This window comes from Pipistrellus kuhlii, unplaced genomic scaffold, assembly GCF_014108245.1.
Source record: "Pipistrellus kuhlii isolate mPipKuh1 unplaced genomic scaffold, mPipKuh1.p scaffold_m20_p_4, whole genome shotgun sequence".
NCBI classification, from domain to species: Eukaryota; Metazoa; Chordata; class Mammalia; order Chiroptera; family Vespertilionidae; genus Pipistrellus; species Pipistrellus kuhlii.
In genome coordinates, this window is record NW_023425540.1 from 64060842 (window position 1) to 64077292 (window position 16451).

General features: G+C 36.2%; 1 protein-coding gene and 1 pseudogene across 6 annotated transcripts in view; one reads left to right on the forward strand and one right to left on the reverse strand.

Moving 5' to 3' along the window:
* Positions 1 to 15329, reverse strand: part of LOC118703663 — a 28548-nt pseudogene extending 13219 nt beyond the window's left edge.
* PRR16 (proline rich 16) overlaps positions 1 to 16451 on the forward strand; it is a 219343-nt gene that overhangs the window by 188972 nt on the left and 13920 nt on the right. The window lies entirely within an intron of this gene.

Below are 16451 nucleotides of genomic sequence, written 5' to 3' on the forward strand. Positions count from 1 at the left end.
TCAAGACCACAGTGGTAAGCAAAGTCTGAACTGAGGAAGGAATTGGTCAAACCTGTTCATGAATTATTCTGTTACTGTTAAGTTTGCCAAATATATATTCTTTACAAATATTGAGTTTAATAGAAGCCCTAAGTAATGTAATTGGCAACAACTCTTGCTGAAACTATTTCATTTTTTCCAAATAATTTTGAAAACATATTTTTCTTTGTAATTTTCTGCTCATAACACCTCAGGTGTATACGGTGAATGACATTTATGCTTTTCTCCATATCTGTTGAGTATTAAGCCAGGATTATGAGTTCTTGTGGCTTTCACTTCAGCTTCTTCAAATGTTCAATTACAGTCAGAGTAAGAAAATCACTATATTCAATTTATTCTATTGGAAAATAGAGTGAGAGAAGAAAATAGTTCCCAAAATATTATAAAGAAATCCTAGCATGAAGAAAATATGAGAGAGTAAAATATGTAATATTGATATTAAGAAAAGAACAAATAAATTACAATATGTAGCCCTGGTTCTTTAAAACATTTTCTAGAATAGCATAGTATGATTTTACTGTTCTGCAAAGATTCATCTATATTAACTGGAAACAAAGCTGTGGGAAAATTTAATGTAGTGAGATGAAGTAGAGAATACATATTGTATATTTCGTTTATATGACATTAAAATAAGACAAATCCATAGAGATTGAAAGTAAATTAGTGGTTTGGTAGGGCTAGAAAAGGGGGATGGGAGTGACTATTAAGAAGTATTTGGTCCTTTTTCAAGGTAGTAGCATGTTCTAAAGATAAACTGGTTATGTTGCATAACTTGGTGAATATACTAAAAACCACCAATTACACACTTCAGAATGGGAATTTTTGTGGTATGTAAATTATATCTTAATAAAGTTGTTGTTTTAATGTAGAATGGTCCCCTGACCAGTGTGGCTCAGTTGGTTGGAGTGTTGTCCCGTGCACCAAAGGGTCCCAGGTTTCATTCCCTGTCAGGGCACACACCTAGGTTGTGGGGCTGATCCTTGGTAGTAGCACAAAGAGGAGCCAACCAATTGATGTTTCTCTCTCACATCAATGTTTCTCTCTCCCTCCTTTCCTCTCTCTAGAATCGATTAGCATATCCTCAAGTGAAGATTAAAAAAATTTAGAGTGGCAAAATTGAATTACTCTTAAGTTGTGATTTTTTTTTAATGCAAAGAATATATGTAAACAGAATTCAGATGAGCCACAGTGAGAACCTGGTTTCAAGTCTGTATTTAAGAAGCAACATTTACTATTCCTTTCCTTTTGCTTTTCTTTGAATAAATTCTTTTTTAATTTTTATTTTTAATTAAATCTTTATTGTTGAAAGTATTATATATGTCTCCCTTTTCCCTCATTGACCCCTTCTAGCCCACCCTAACCCCCTACCCCAGGCCATGAGGCCTTTTAGATGATTAATTCTATTCAATGACATCATATGAAGTTTAAACTGTTTTTACCTCTGCCTTTGTGATTTGGCTGTAGTGAAACATTATCTATAAACTATGAGATGAAAACAATTTCTGGAAATTTAGGAAGGTAAGATTGCTGAATTTAGAGCTCAGATGACAAAACCCTAGTGAGGGAAGGTAAGTAATGCTGCATTTGCAACTCTTTTCCTGATATCACTCTTTCCCGGTGCAGGGATTTACACTATTTTGGTGATTATAAATAGCCGTGCTTAAAGAAATCAGCAGAGAATTTTGTGAGAGTTTACTCTTTGTGCTGGGCTTGAGAAATTGGTTGCATACTCCCATGATGCCATGAGGCATCACCATGTCAACTAAGTCTCCCAAGAATTTACAATTTGGACTGACAGCATTGCCATGGTAATAATAGGGGTATCATTGATGCTAAGGGTAGGAGATCCCAGCAGTCTAACATAAATAAGTAATTGCTAGGTTTTAAACCTTTTAAATTATTTGCTATTAATTTTTGTTATGTTTATATGAAAATGCTGTTATGTACTACTCACCAGCCATTCCCAAAATTGAGCAAATGTGAGCTCATTAAATTGGAGAATGGCACAAAGACATTCTTATTTTATTGATGGTTGTCACATTACATTTAAAACGTTTATTTTCTCGTAGTACTGCAACCTCTGGAATAAAGCAATCACTGACATTCTGTCTTCATAGAGTCACCGTTTAGGAGGAAATAAAATTTACATGTTTTGCAATGACGTGTAAATTAAACATTCTGCCTGTCAGAATTTACTATTAACCAGATTTATATTAAACCTTTTTTTTTTTACTTACTAGTATATAAAAAGGCACCAGATAGTAATTTATAACAACATCTTCAAAAAGGGGGGTTGTCACATAGCAATATCTTCAAAGTTCATTCATTTAATCAAATAATTAATTTAGCATCTACCTACTGTGTGCCCTTCTCTAGAATTGAGCTTATAGTTTTGTGGGGAAAGAAGAGTTTTATGCTACATTGAGAATTGTTACAGTTACAAGGAAATCCGTGAAAAGGAAGTTCAGTGTAAGCTGATTAGTTTAAAGAAAAATATTAAAAAGAGGGAATTGGGCTGAGTAATAAAAATTGGTAGTGATAACCAAGGATTTTCAGAAGTCACATGGCACTGGTAGGAAGAGCTGAGATGTGAAAAACGCTGCCCCACTCTGTGGGCTTTGGCTGAGATTCTTGAAGGATATCTCAGCTGCTAAGATCCTCTTGAGAAGCCTGGGGCCTCAACCTCAAGTCAGGCTCCCCAGTCCAGAGCACCAGAGCTAGGAAGAGGTGCCCACATAACACCTGGCTGTGAAAATCAGTGCTGATTCTCTCTACCAGGGAGAAACAAGAGTCTGCTAGAGACACAGGCACCCTCTTAAAGGGCCAGTGCACATAGTCCTGTTCACAGCCTCTCTCCTCCCTGGGCTCCGGTGGAGAAAGGGCAGAGTGGACTGGAGACAAGTGAGACAGGCTGGGGTTTGTGGCTCCGGAGAGAAAGCTGTGGGGACAGGTAAGGGAAACCCTTTGCTGAGTCCTTCTACCACACCACAGACACCATCTTTCTTGGGTGGAATACACCCCTTATTATAGCATTATCCTGGAGGAATGAATGCATAGCCCCATCTCTGGACTCCCTGCTCGACCCTGCTGATTCAAAAGAATATATGCACCCCTATGTTTATTGCAGTGTTAGTTACATAACCAAGATTTGGAAGCAGCCCAAGTGCCGTCAATAGATGAGTGGATTAAAAAGTGGTGGTGTATTTACACAAAGGAATACTTCTCAGCCATGAAAAAGAAGGAAATCTTGTCTTTTGTGACATGGCTGACCTGGAGAGTATTATGCTGAGTTAAATAAGCCAGTCAGAGAAAGGCAAGTACCATATGGTTTCACTTATATGTGAAATCTAATGAATGAAATAAACTAACAAATAAAATAGAAACGAACACATAGATACAGAGAACAGACTTGCAGATGTCATAGGAGAAGGGGTAGGAGGGCAAGGTGAAAATGGTGAAAGGATTAAGCCAAACAAAACAAAATGAAACAGAAAACAAACAAACAAACACCTCATAGACAGACAACAGTTTGGTGACTATCATAGGGTCAGGAGTGCAGTGGGAGGTAGGAGAGAGTAAAGGGAGGATAAATGATTATAGAAGAAAACTTGAATTGGGGTGGTGAACACATGATATAATATACAGATGATGTATTATAGAATTGTATCCCTAAAACAATATAATTTTATTAGCTGTCACAATTAATTTTTAAAAATTAATTATAAAAGCCACAAAAGTGGTAGAAATAAAATACCTACTTTGTGTAACCCATACAGGGATAAAATATTTATAATGCACATATCATACAAAAGATTCATTCAGATTAAAGCTTCTATGTATCAAAGAATACAAAAAGAGATAACAGTAAAGTGGGACAAGGCTAAATAGACACTTCACAAGGAGGAAAACCAAACAGCTGAAAACATTTAAAACATTTTTTTAAAATATATTTTATTGTTTTTTTTTAGAGAGGAAGGGAGAGAGAGAGCTAGAAACGTCGATGAGAGAGAAACATCAACCAGCTGCCTCCTGCACACCCCCTACCGGGGATGTGCCTGCAACCAGTGTACATGCCCTTGACTGGAATCGAACCTGGGACCTTTCAGTCCATAGACCGACGCTCTACCACTGAGCCAAACCAGTTTTGGCCAGCTGAAAATATTTTTTTAAACACTCAAAGCAGAAAATGCAAATAAAATTACAATATGATACCAACACATATATATTAGAATAGTTTGGCTCAGTGGATAGAGCATTGGCTTGCAGACGGAAGGGTCCTGGGCTCGATTCCTGACAAGGGCACATTACCAGGTTAGAATAGAAGAAAATAAAGACAGGCAATGCCAAGCTTTTGAAAATATGTGATAGTGCCAGAATGCTCATACGCTGCTAGATTAAATACACATTTTTACAAACAATTTGTAAAAATTATTTGATTTATTAAAGCTGAACACATAAAAATCACCAGTTCCATTCTTAGATGTGTACCTAATATAGAGATAGGTTTACCAGTGTGCAGGCACTAGAGTGTTTATAGTACCATTGTGTTTAATGGCCACAAACTGCACATTGAACTCTTTTCTTAAAACATATTTTTATTGATTTCAGAGAGAGAGACAGGAGAGAGTGAGAGTAAGTGAGAGAGAGAGAGAGAGAGAGAGAGAGAGAGAGAGAGAGAGAGAGAGAGAGAGAGAGAGAAACATCAATGATGAGAGAGAACCATTGATCGGCTGCCTTTTGCATGCCCCCTATTGGGGAATGAGCCCCCAACCCGGTAATGTGCCCTTGTCAGGAATCGAGCCCAGGACCCTTCCGTCTGCAAGCCAATGCTCTATCCACTGAGCCAAACCAGCCAGGCCTGCACATTGAACTCTTAATGTTAGTGTCTTTCCATGACAGTGGTCCATAGCAATGAGAGTATCAAAAGCTGCATACAACAATTTGAACAAATCACACAGAAAGAATGGAAATTGAAAGAAGTTATAACACTACGCACTTATATAAATTCCTACATTTACATAAGGGAAGGTGAAAGGATTAGCTAAAGAGCATATATGCATAGCCCATGGGCACAGACAGCAGTGTGGTAACTGTCTTGGGGCTGAGTGGGGGTGGGCAAAGTGGAGAGAATGGGGAACATCTGCAATAGTGTCAATAATAAAAATAACTGAAAAAAAAGTACAAAATAGATCAAACTAATCTGTGGCATTAGAATCAGGAAAGGAGTTACCTTGAGTGTGAGAGATAGTAACAGAAAGGGAACACATAGGGGTTTTGGAAGTGCTGGTAATGATCTATTTCTGATCTCCGTGCTGGTTCCACAGTATGTGTATCTTGGGAAAAGCCATTGCACTGTAAACTGACGACAGATGAACATTAATGTACGCCAATTGTATCTCAATAAGGGGTAGAAGTTGGAAGTTTTTTAAAAAAAAAAAAGTTGGAGAGACTACTTCATTAAAATACTCCTCACAGACAAATAATTTTCAGATAAAAAGTCTTTAAAATTAAAATACAGTTGAAAAGACAGGACTTTAAATACTCTAAAAAAATTTCCTCAGAGTTAGATTTTTTTCACAGTTTATATACTGCAATCTGCTTAAGCTGATCTATTCTAAACAGCCTTTCACCGCTGTGACAGTCCAAAATTAACAACTCTTATTTATATGTGTAAGGTCCTTCCAGGGGACATTTGAATCATCAAATATAGACAAAGATGTCTTCAATTTCACTTAAGTCTATTTGTTTAAATATTTATTCTTTGAACATCAGTAGAGCCATGTATAATATTTAAGGAAAATTATGAATCAAAATATGTCAGATTCCATTGAAGTGAGGAAGTCATTCAAACTTCTAGCAAAAACGTGAGGAAGTGCAGGGTATGCAGTGTGTGTGCACACTTTTATCCAGTCAGAGTGTTTCTCAAAAATAGAGAAATAAACCGGGGCCTAGCATCCTGCAAAATAATGCAAATTTGGTTGGAGGATTTATTTTCTCACATGACGAAAGTTTGATTTATGTTTTGAAGGAAAAACTTGAAATGCCAGCCCCTGGCAGGACTTACTAAAAAGTATCTTGCCCTCACAGGTTTGGCTCAGTGGATAGAGTGTCGGCCTGCAGACTGAAGAGTCCCAGGTTCAATTCTGGTCAGGGGTATGCACCTTGGTTGTGGGCACATCCCCAGTAGATTGTGTGTAGGAGGCAGCTGATCAATGTTTCTCTCTCATCTATGTTTATGACTATCTCTCTCTCTTCTTCTCTGTAAAAAAAAAAAAAAATCAATAAAATATATGTTTTTAAAAAGTTATCTTATATTCTTGGTTTTATAGGGAATGATATATTGTAATTTTCACAGTAATTGACAATGACCCTTAAAAATGTTTAATTAACAGCTTTTAAACTACATTATATGTATTATTATTTTTCAATTGTCAACACTGAAAGGAAATTTAACATTTTCTCTGATAATCAAAGGATTTTTAATATTATATCTTACATATAGTAGGCAGGCCATTTCTGAATCTAGGTTTGAATAATCTTTTTGAACAATTCTTTTAAAATTAAGTTTTATATATTTGAATCCATGTATGATTTTAAATAATTATAAGGCACTATAAAATATTAAACATTTATAAAAATAACAATTCTCAACAGTTAAATGTGAAACAAATAAATCAAATTATCCTGTCATTTTAACACAACTATGTGCTAGTTTTTCCCTAGTAGAATATATCCTAAAGACAAAAATAACTGCAAAAAATGTCCTAAACCATTTTTAGCATTCATATTGATGGCATATTATTGGTATTGTTTATCTGAGACAGGTATATGCACTATGGCATTAAGCAAAAAAAACAAAGCATATGTAATATTCTAATTCCATCATCCTTAAGGGTCCTTGAAAATCAAGATTGTCCACGTATGAAAAAGGAGATACAGATATAAAAATAGAGGTTAGTTAAAAACCTTGTAGAGCTGAATTTGAATTGGAAGTATCAGTATAAACTGGTAATTTTTTCTTAAAACTAAACAAAACAAACCAGAGTTTTCCATTTAAAAGTCTAAACAATCCAGGGGCAATTAGCACACTGAGAGGCTGTTTTCTCCAAATATCAAACCTCTTCAGAAGAAACCTGAGCTTCCTGGGAAATGGCCAGTTCCAGATTGGAGGCAGAAAACATCTTGTACCAGATAGCAAGGAAGCTAATAAACACTATTAGGACTGTATCAAAAGGAATCACTAACTTGAAAAATCTCCAATTGGAAAATGATGGGAACATAAAGCATCGAAAAGGATAATGGTTGCAATGTATTGAAACACATGAAATATAATTAACTCTGAGTTCAGAATTGACACTACAAAAAATACTGCCACTATCTGAAAATAGTAGGAAACAAACTAATTTTGTGAAATGGTTGAATAATAAATGGAAGGAATCGAGCATTTAATGCCTTCCCAATATGAATTATACCCCTGTGGGATGAAAAATAGAAATATTTCAACTAAATAATGAAAAGGAATTATGGAATCATATTATCAATATATTGCAAACCCTAATGAACAGATAGATATAAGCATTAGTCATGGCTACTAACAGCACAAATTAAAAAGATATATGGACCCCTCCTTATATAAGGAAGAGATCATTTTAAGTTTCACAGTGCCAGTCTCCCAAACTCCTGAGTCTTAAATCCTGAATGGGTATCACATTATTAATTTACATTTTGTAATTTCATTTTTTAATTTTTCTAAAAATCTAGCAATTAATTATCTAATTACAGGTACTCTGAGTGAATAGATTGAGCTGAGAGTCAAATGAATCTCCTAGTTTTTTAACCATGCAATGTGGAACCTCTCTTCTGTCCAACATGGTAAAAGCCATCTTTCTTCATTTTGAATTTGTTATTTCTGTAATATAGTCTCTGAATTTGTTGCTTCTAAAACTGATCTTGTTCATTTTTAAATGTTAAGTAAATAAAATGCTTTTAAGGCGGGGGAGGGGGGAGAAGCTATTAAGTTCCTGGCCAATGTGGTTCAGTTGGGTGTCGTCCAGTGATTCCTGGTCATGCTCAGGTTGCTCCTTGACTCTCAATAAGGGAAGTTTAGGAGGCATATAAGAGAAATTCTGCAGTTTTTGTCTCTGTCTGGCATAATGTCCTTCAAGTTCATTCATACTGTCCCGAATGACAGGGATTTCTTCTTCTTAAAGACTGCATATGTATACATACAATATTAACCACATATGTATATATATCACATTTTCTTTATCCATAACAAACACTTGATTATTTCCATACCTTGGCTACTATGAACCATGCTTCTGTAAATATGGGAGTGCAGACTTTAAGATAATGATTTTTTTTTTTCCTTTGGAGATATACCCAGAAATGGGATTGTTGGATCATATGATAGTTCTAGTTTTAAATACTTGAGGAACCTCCATACTGTTTCCATAGTAGCTATATTAAAACTCTTTGTGGTACAAAATTTAAAATAAATAGATTTGTCACTTCTCGGAACTTTTTTAAAACTTGTCTAATAGCCTGGATGGTGTGGCTCGGTGGTTGAGTGTCAACCTGTGAATCAGGAGGTCACGGTCATGGTCAGGGCACATGCCAGGGTGCTGGCTTGATCCCCAGTAGGGAGTGTACAGGAGACAACTGATCGATGATTCTGTCTCATCATTGATGTTTCTATCTTCCTCTCCCTTCTTCTCTCTGAAGTCAATAAAACATATTTAAAAAAATCAAACTTGCCTAACAAACCCTATCTCTTGTTGAATACAATTAATATTTGACTAGAAACGTTGATGCACCAAAGGAAAAGAGTATTACAGCAAGAGTAGTCAGTGTTTAGCACTCCCACATAGCCTCGGCAATTTAAGTTCAGTGAAGTGAGACAATGTGAGAAAATAATGGATTTAGCAAAAAAGTAAAACATTTAAATCATGTGTGTCTGATTTAAGGTGTAATTTACTTGTGCTGCTTCTCCAGAAGAAAGGACATTACCTCTATCTGCCATGTGTTGTTGTTTTTTAAATTGATATCCCACCAAGTTACAACAAATCAAGTAAGTTGTTATTATATGCTATTACACTGACAAGAAATATGGGCATTGGAGACATTTTCTGAGCTAAAATCTATTAGATTTAAAGGGCAGTATCACTGCTCTAACATTCTTAGTAGCTTCCTTGGGAGTAAAGTTCAAAGAAGTATAATTCCCTGAGAGGAGGTCTTCTTCAGAATATGTTTGTGTCTGGCCTTACTTTTGCAAGTGACAGCCCTGACTCACTCCATCATAGCTGTTCTTAAATAAAAAAAAACTCAAACTATACTAGATGCTAATTACAGAGCATCATTGTGAAGTTATGTTTTATTACGTATAAAATTATTTAGTTTTATTGCTTATCAAAGGAAAAATAATACAAAGAAAGCCAACAAAAAAAGCAAAAACAACAGAAGTGTGTGTGTGTGTGTGTGTGTGTGTGTATTTCATTGATAAAAATCAAGTTTTGGTGGAAGCTGATAACTTCTGCCAGGATATGGTTTACAACAAAAGGACATATAAAAAGACAACCAGGAAATTGCAAAAATAAAGTATGTGATATGACATAGGGAAAAAAAGTCTTTCAGCATTATCTATGGATATGCAGTTTCTTCTGCTTTCCCCATCACAATTAAGAAACATTAATATTGAGTCACATTAAATTTACAATTCTACATTTCTGAAGTGAATAGATATGCAAATAGTTCACTTTATAAATGTTAAATGTAGCTAAAGAATTAACATAAATAAACCAGTATCCCATAAATAGTTTTCATTTACTAAACCAGGATGATCAAAATCAGAATAAACACAATGACCTATGTGAGGTAGACTTTTCAAATAATAAGTACCATGTAAAATCTCTCTTTGATGATCTTTTCCAAAACCAATGCTGAAATGATTTCTTAAGCCAAAGTAAATCTGACTGCTAACAGACAAAGCAAACCACCTATGATTTTTTTTATTGTTTTGAATTTCTATTCTAGCTTTTCTCTTTCTATGGAGCTGATAGAAAAAATCTTAAGTACAAATAAATAAAGCAGAGCAAATTGTAAGTTCCTACACACAAAAACACCCACTAGCATATGTTGACCCAGAAACTTCCTGTAGGAAGTACCTTTTAAGAGTATATCATTTTAATTCCTACATTTTCTTTTCTCTTTAAATATAATGAACAACAATAAAATAAAATAAAAATAGAAAGGGTAGCCCAGACCGGTTTGCTAAATGGTTAGAGCTAGGGGTTAGAGCCAAAGGGTTGCAGTTCAATTCCTGTTCAAGGTCACGTAGCTGGGATGCAGGTTCAATCCCTAGCCCTGGTCACATGTTATGTGCAGGAGCAACCAATGGTGTGTCTCTCTCACATAATCTCTCTCTCTCTCTCTCTCTCTCTCTCTCTCTCTCTCTCGTTCTCTTCCATGCTCTCTAAAAATCAATGGGAGAAAAAAAGAAAATAAAAGGAAAGTGTAGAAAACAAAATTAGGATTTAGGTCATTTAAGTGTTCTGACTGAGGCATTGCAGTAAATTTCCTATGAGAGAAAATTTGAAGAAATTATTAATAAAATTAGAAAGGTATTTTCAATTAGTAATAATTTGTACACATTAAATCCCACTTAGATTTTTCTAGAAAATAGACATGAAACATTAAAGCCTTTATTACCTGTAATTCCTAGGTGTAATAATTACAGTTTGTTTAGAAAGCAGTTTCAAAATTAGTCAGTAATTGGTTTTGGCTCTGAGAAAGAAACACATGAGGATATTTATTTTTCATCTTTAAAAAAGCATGGAACATTTTGCTTAAATTTCCCATTTCTGTTATGTTACTAAACCACTGATTATGGGCATGATGCCTCCAAACTTTTAAATACTAAGGGGACTTATTCATCAGACGGAGTGAAATACAATCTACCACATACCACATTGTTGAAATTTTAAATACCACATGCATATTCTGTTTACAAAGCTATGCCATAAGGGAAAGGCAATAATTAAATTGAACACATGGAAGAAATCATCACTTTAAATTTTAATATATAACCATATCTCTAAATTAAATTGGATATTAGATAAGTCCTTGAAAACCTGCATATTATTGTGTATTTTTTCAATTTCTTTCAAATATATGTATGTATATTTTCCTATGTTTGGAGATAAGAGTCTTTAAAAAGACAATCAAGTTAAAATGAGGTTTTTAGGGTGGACCCTAATCCAATACAACTAATATTCTTAGTAAGAAAAAGGAAAAATTTGAAGACAGGCATGTTCACAGGAGAAAAACATAATATGAAGATAAAAGCAAAGATTGGGTTGATGCTTCCTTAAGCGAGAGCCATCAAAGATTGCCAGTAGACTAGAAGCCAGGAGAGTCACGGAATAGGCGCTTTCTCAGGGGGGCAAAAGGAAACAGCCCCACCAGCACTCCACTTTTGGGCTGAGATCTAAGCCTCCAGAGCTGTGAGAAAAGAATTGTTTGTTTTACAAGCCACCCAGTTTGACGTACTTTTACAGGAGCCCTAGCAGGCTGACACACCATATTTTATCGAAGATTTCATAGTTTCACTTCAGGTCTCTTTTCTGTTCCAGCATTCCATATTTCACCGATTTATCATGTTTTTAGGCTGGCTTTGGCAGCGACGGTTTCACATACTTATTTTTTGATGACTGACAGTTCTGAGGAATATTGATCAGATATGTTGTAGAATGTTCCGCTGCTGACATTTGTCTGGTGTTTTTCACATGACTAGACTGTGGTTATGAGGTTTGGGGAGGAAGACAGCAGGAGAAAGTGCCATTTTCGTCAACATGATGTATCTCTGTTGATGTTGACCCCGAACACTTGGATAAAGATCTGTCAGGTGTCTCTGCTGGAACACCACTCCTTTTAACCCCCCTTCCTACTGTTCTCTTCCGAAAAAAGTCACTGTGCAGCTCTCACACTCCAGAAGTTGTAAGCAATGCTCCTGCTCCCAGTATTTACATAGGTTAGTATTTGGAATTATCCTCTTGGGAGAGTTGCCTCTTCTCCCCCACTTATTATTTATTCAAACATTTACTTATATCAGTACAGACTCATGGGCGTTTAATTTATACTTTGGGTTATAACCTATTGCTAGTTTACTTTGTGATCCAAACTGTTCACTGTTCTATCTTTGGCCACTGGAGTTATTTCATTTGGCTCCTATGTCCCCTTGACAGATTCTTATCAATGTGTGTGTGTGTGTGTGTGTGCTTCCTTACTTTCTGGTATGACAAGATGCTCCAAGATTATCTGTATATTTATTCCCTGTTCCAGTCTTACAATCAGTCATTTTCCAAGGATCCCTGGTTCCTTTTATCACAAACCAAGATCAAGGCACTATATGTGCTAATTACTAACTGAGACAGCATTGCTTTTATGCTACTTCAGATAAAAGCACAAAGAAATACAAGTGCCTGTGTTCATACATATATCTGTAATCATTTCTATCTGTAACCATCTGTTTGTATATATATACATATATACATATATTCATAGTATATTGGAAAACACACCTGAACCAAAAGTACCTTGAGAGCCAGATAGTGAGACACTTTTTGGTTTAGCCATGATTGAAGAAGTTACTGGATTCTGAATATTACACCATGGTGATATTTTGATAGTGTAGTTTACTTCTTTAGGAGTTAAAGTGACATGTCATTGGATTGGATTTGAGATGTATACAAAGAGCATTCGGGTACCCAGGACCTTCCGCTGATTCTAACTTTAATGACTCATCATTCCATTATTTGTCAAATTATAAGGGTAATCTCCTTTCTGTTGGCAATGTGAATTTATACATATGGATACTCACATTCTCTAGTCATAATGGTGGCAAGATTGAAGGAAAGTTGTTAGGAAATTGACCCATTCTAAGGTTAAGTAAAAATATCCTAGACACTTACAATTAAACTTGTAGCATTATCTTACCCCCATCAAGTAAAACAGAACCATTTTAAGACTTCTTTTTATTTTTAAGTTACTGTTTCAGCCCTGGCTGGTTAGAGCCGTGGTTGGCAAACTGTGGCTCGCGAGCCACATGGGGCTCTTTGGCCCCTTGAGTGTGGCTCTACCACAAATACTACGGCCTGGGCAAGTCTATTTTGAAGTGGCATTAGAAGAAGTTTAAGTTTAAAAAAAATTGACTCTCAAAAGAAATTTCAATCATTGTACTATTGATATCTAGTTCTGTTGACTAATGAGTTTGCCAATCACTAAATTAGAGCATCCTCCTGATAAGCCAAGGTTGTTGGTTTAATATCCTGCCAGGGCACATTCAAGAAGCAACCAATGAATGCATAAATATCTGGAACACAAATCATTGTTTCTCTCTCTCTCAAAAAATCAATTAACAATTGAAGTTTACATTCAATATTATTTTGTATTAGCTTCAGATGTACAGCATAATGGTTAGACAATCATATATTTTATAAAGAGTTCAAACTTAAATATAAGACTCAAAACCATAAATTTACAGAAGAAAACATAGGCAGTAAAACCTTTGAGAATTCTCATAGTTTTCTTTCTTTTTTATTTATTATTATTATTATTATTATTATTATTATTATTATTATTATTTTGATACATCTCCCTGGGCAAGAGAAACACAGGAAAAGTAATTAACAAATGGGACTACATCAAATTAAAAAGATTTACACAGCAAAGGAAACCATCAAAATAAAAAGACAACCTACTAAATGGGAGAAGATACTAGCCAATGATACATCTGAGGGGTTATTATACAAAATTTATTAAGAGACATTCTGTATTTTGCTTTTTACAAAGATTTTCCAGAAACACCACTTTACTATAATTGATGCAAGGTATTTTTTTCTGTCCCAGAGCTTACAGTATTCAGTCATGTATGCCTAAGAAAGCAAAGCATGTTAGAAGAAAAATAAATGTTAAGTGGAATATATTCTATCTTGCTTTATTTCTAATTCCTTTTGAGTAAAATGTTTTTAAAAAGGAAATGAAGAATGGAGATGACCTCTTGGCACTAAGCAGCTAGATATTTTTCCAAGACCAGTAGCTTCAGAGACCTTACTAGTAATAACACCAGAGAATCCCTGATTTCATTTCCTATCATTTGTTTAAAATCTAGAGGAAGAAAGGAATGGTATTTCATAAAGATGAGAGCATTTCATGGCTTGTCTTCAGAATTTAATTGTTGAATAACATCAGCTATTAGAAAGAGGAATATTGTTATCACTTGTTTCATGTAATAGATGAAGAACCTAAAAGGATTGTGGCTTGACAGAAATGTTTGAATGAGGAGGAGCAGTGTTAGCATTTTGATTTTGTTTTGATCCCACCATGAAAAAGTACTACTAATGCCATTCTCTAGCATGCCTCATTTGCAATGAAACTGAGTAGAACGTGCTTTTGCTCCTGCTAACATCAGGCTCAGTAGTTTTTAATGCACTTGCACAAAGGAGTTTTGCCAAAAGGAGGGATAAATATCACAGCCATTCATTTCACAGTGCTCTCCAATCTGGCTGCAATTGTTTTTCTAAGCAGCACATCAGTTAATTAAAAGCAAATTAAAAGGCAGGACAGGAAAAAGAGATATTTAGAAGAAAGGGTTTTCAAAACCATTTTTGGCTTTAGAGAAAACAATTTATGCGCATTAGCATGAGTAAAATTCCTGCTTGGCCCAAGGTAATGAAAACATTCTTAAAGCAAAGATTTTTTTTTTCATAAATAATTAAAAAAACATACATAAACAAAAGACAAAACTGTCCTCTGAACACTATTAGTGAGGCACAAGAGGAGGCAGGGTAAGTAAACATCCACATTTTGTGTAGCTGAGTCCCTCCACTTCCTCAGAGTATGAAGTAAATACCTTCACTGGGTGTGCTTTCCTGGGTTCACTGATCAAAGCACAAAGTATCCTGGTGACTGTTTTTCTAAGTTTGTTCCTTTAGCATTTACATTTGGTAATTTTTACACTGTTCACTGTATTGTCCAAAGTAATTAAATATTAGAAGGTATTTATAACTCATTGGTTGCAAAATCACCTATGCCAAAATTGTTTCCTAGGGGCCCAGTGCATGAAATTCATGTTCCTCAGCCCAACCTGCACCCTCTCCAATCTGGGAGCACCAAAGGGAGGGCCTACTGACGGCTTAGGCCTGTTCCCAACGGTTCTCTGCTCTCTGTGGACTCACCTGCTTGACACCACCACAGGCCTTGGTTTCTGCTCTCTGTGGGGCCTGCTTGCCCATCACTGCTATGGTGAGGGGCAAGCAGTCCCCTGCAGTCTGCTATCTGCTTTCTCACTGCAGGGGACATTCCCGCCCTCCCCTGGCTGCTTGTGCGCATGCCAGCTCAGAGCACTTGAGTCCCAGGGACGTTTCCATCCCGCCCCGGCTACTCCTTGCCTGTGTGCATAGGCCCAGAGTGGCCTGAGGGGGTGGGTGGTCATTCCAGGGCCCCAGCTGCTCCAGGCCTATGCACAGGCCTACAGGCTTAGAGCAACCTGGCTCCCTAGGACACCTGTCCCCCGGACACAGGCCACTTGGTGCTGGCATGCACACAAGCGGGCACTCCACACCCAGCTGCTCTGCACCTGCATATGCAAATTATCCCGCCATCTTTATTGAGTTAATTTGCAAACTCGCTCCTGATTGGATGGTGGGCCTCGCAGAGGTACGGTCAATTTACATATTTCTCTTTTATTAGCATAGATAACCACAGAATGAAGAGGGCAAGACAGTTATTTTCATTCTGGTTTTATTTCTTGGCAAACTACTACTGTGCCCTCCTTTGGTTGTGAGAGATGGGACAGAGAATTATGCTAGTTTCCCTGTCGATGTGCACCAAGTAGCCATAAAATCTGTTCTAAGAATTAGCTTTTCAGGCAGCTTGTTCAGCACTCTTGCGGAATGATCTACAAAAAAAAGGGGGGGAAAATGTTTTGTTCAATGTTTCTGTCTCTGAAAATAAACACTATAAACTCATTTTTACCTATGTTCTCATTTACTTTATCAATTTTGCAAAGTACACATTAACCTTTTTCCATTTTTTTAATGGTTGAGGAAACTGAGTATGAAAACCTATTTTGTCCACCCTGGCCTGGTGGCATAGTTGGTTGCAGTGTTGTACCATACACCAAAACAAATAAAACTTGCAGGTTTTATTTCCAATCCGGGCACATACCTAGAGTGCAGGTTTGATTCCCATTTCAGTGTACCTGGGAGGCAGCCAATCAATGTTTCTCTCTCTCTCTCTCTCTGCCCCCTCTCTCTAAAATCAATAAAAACATATTCCCAGGTGAGGATTAAAAACAAAACTCTCTTAGCCAGATCCTTATAAGTGTCGTGGAATGGAATTTAATTTTGAGTACC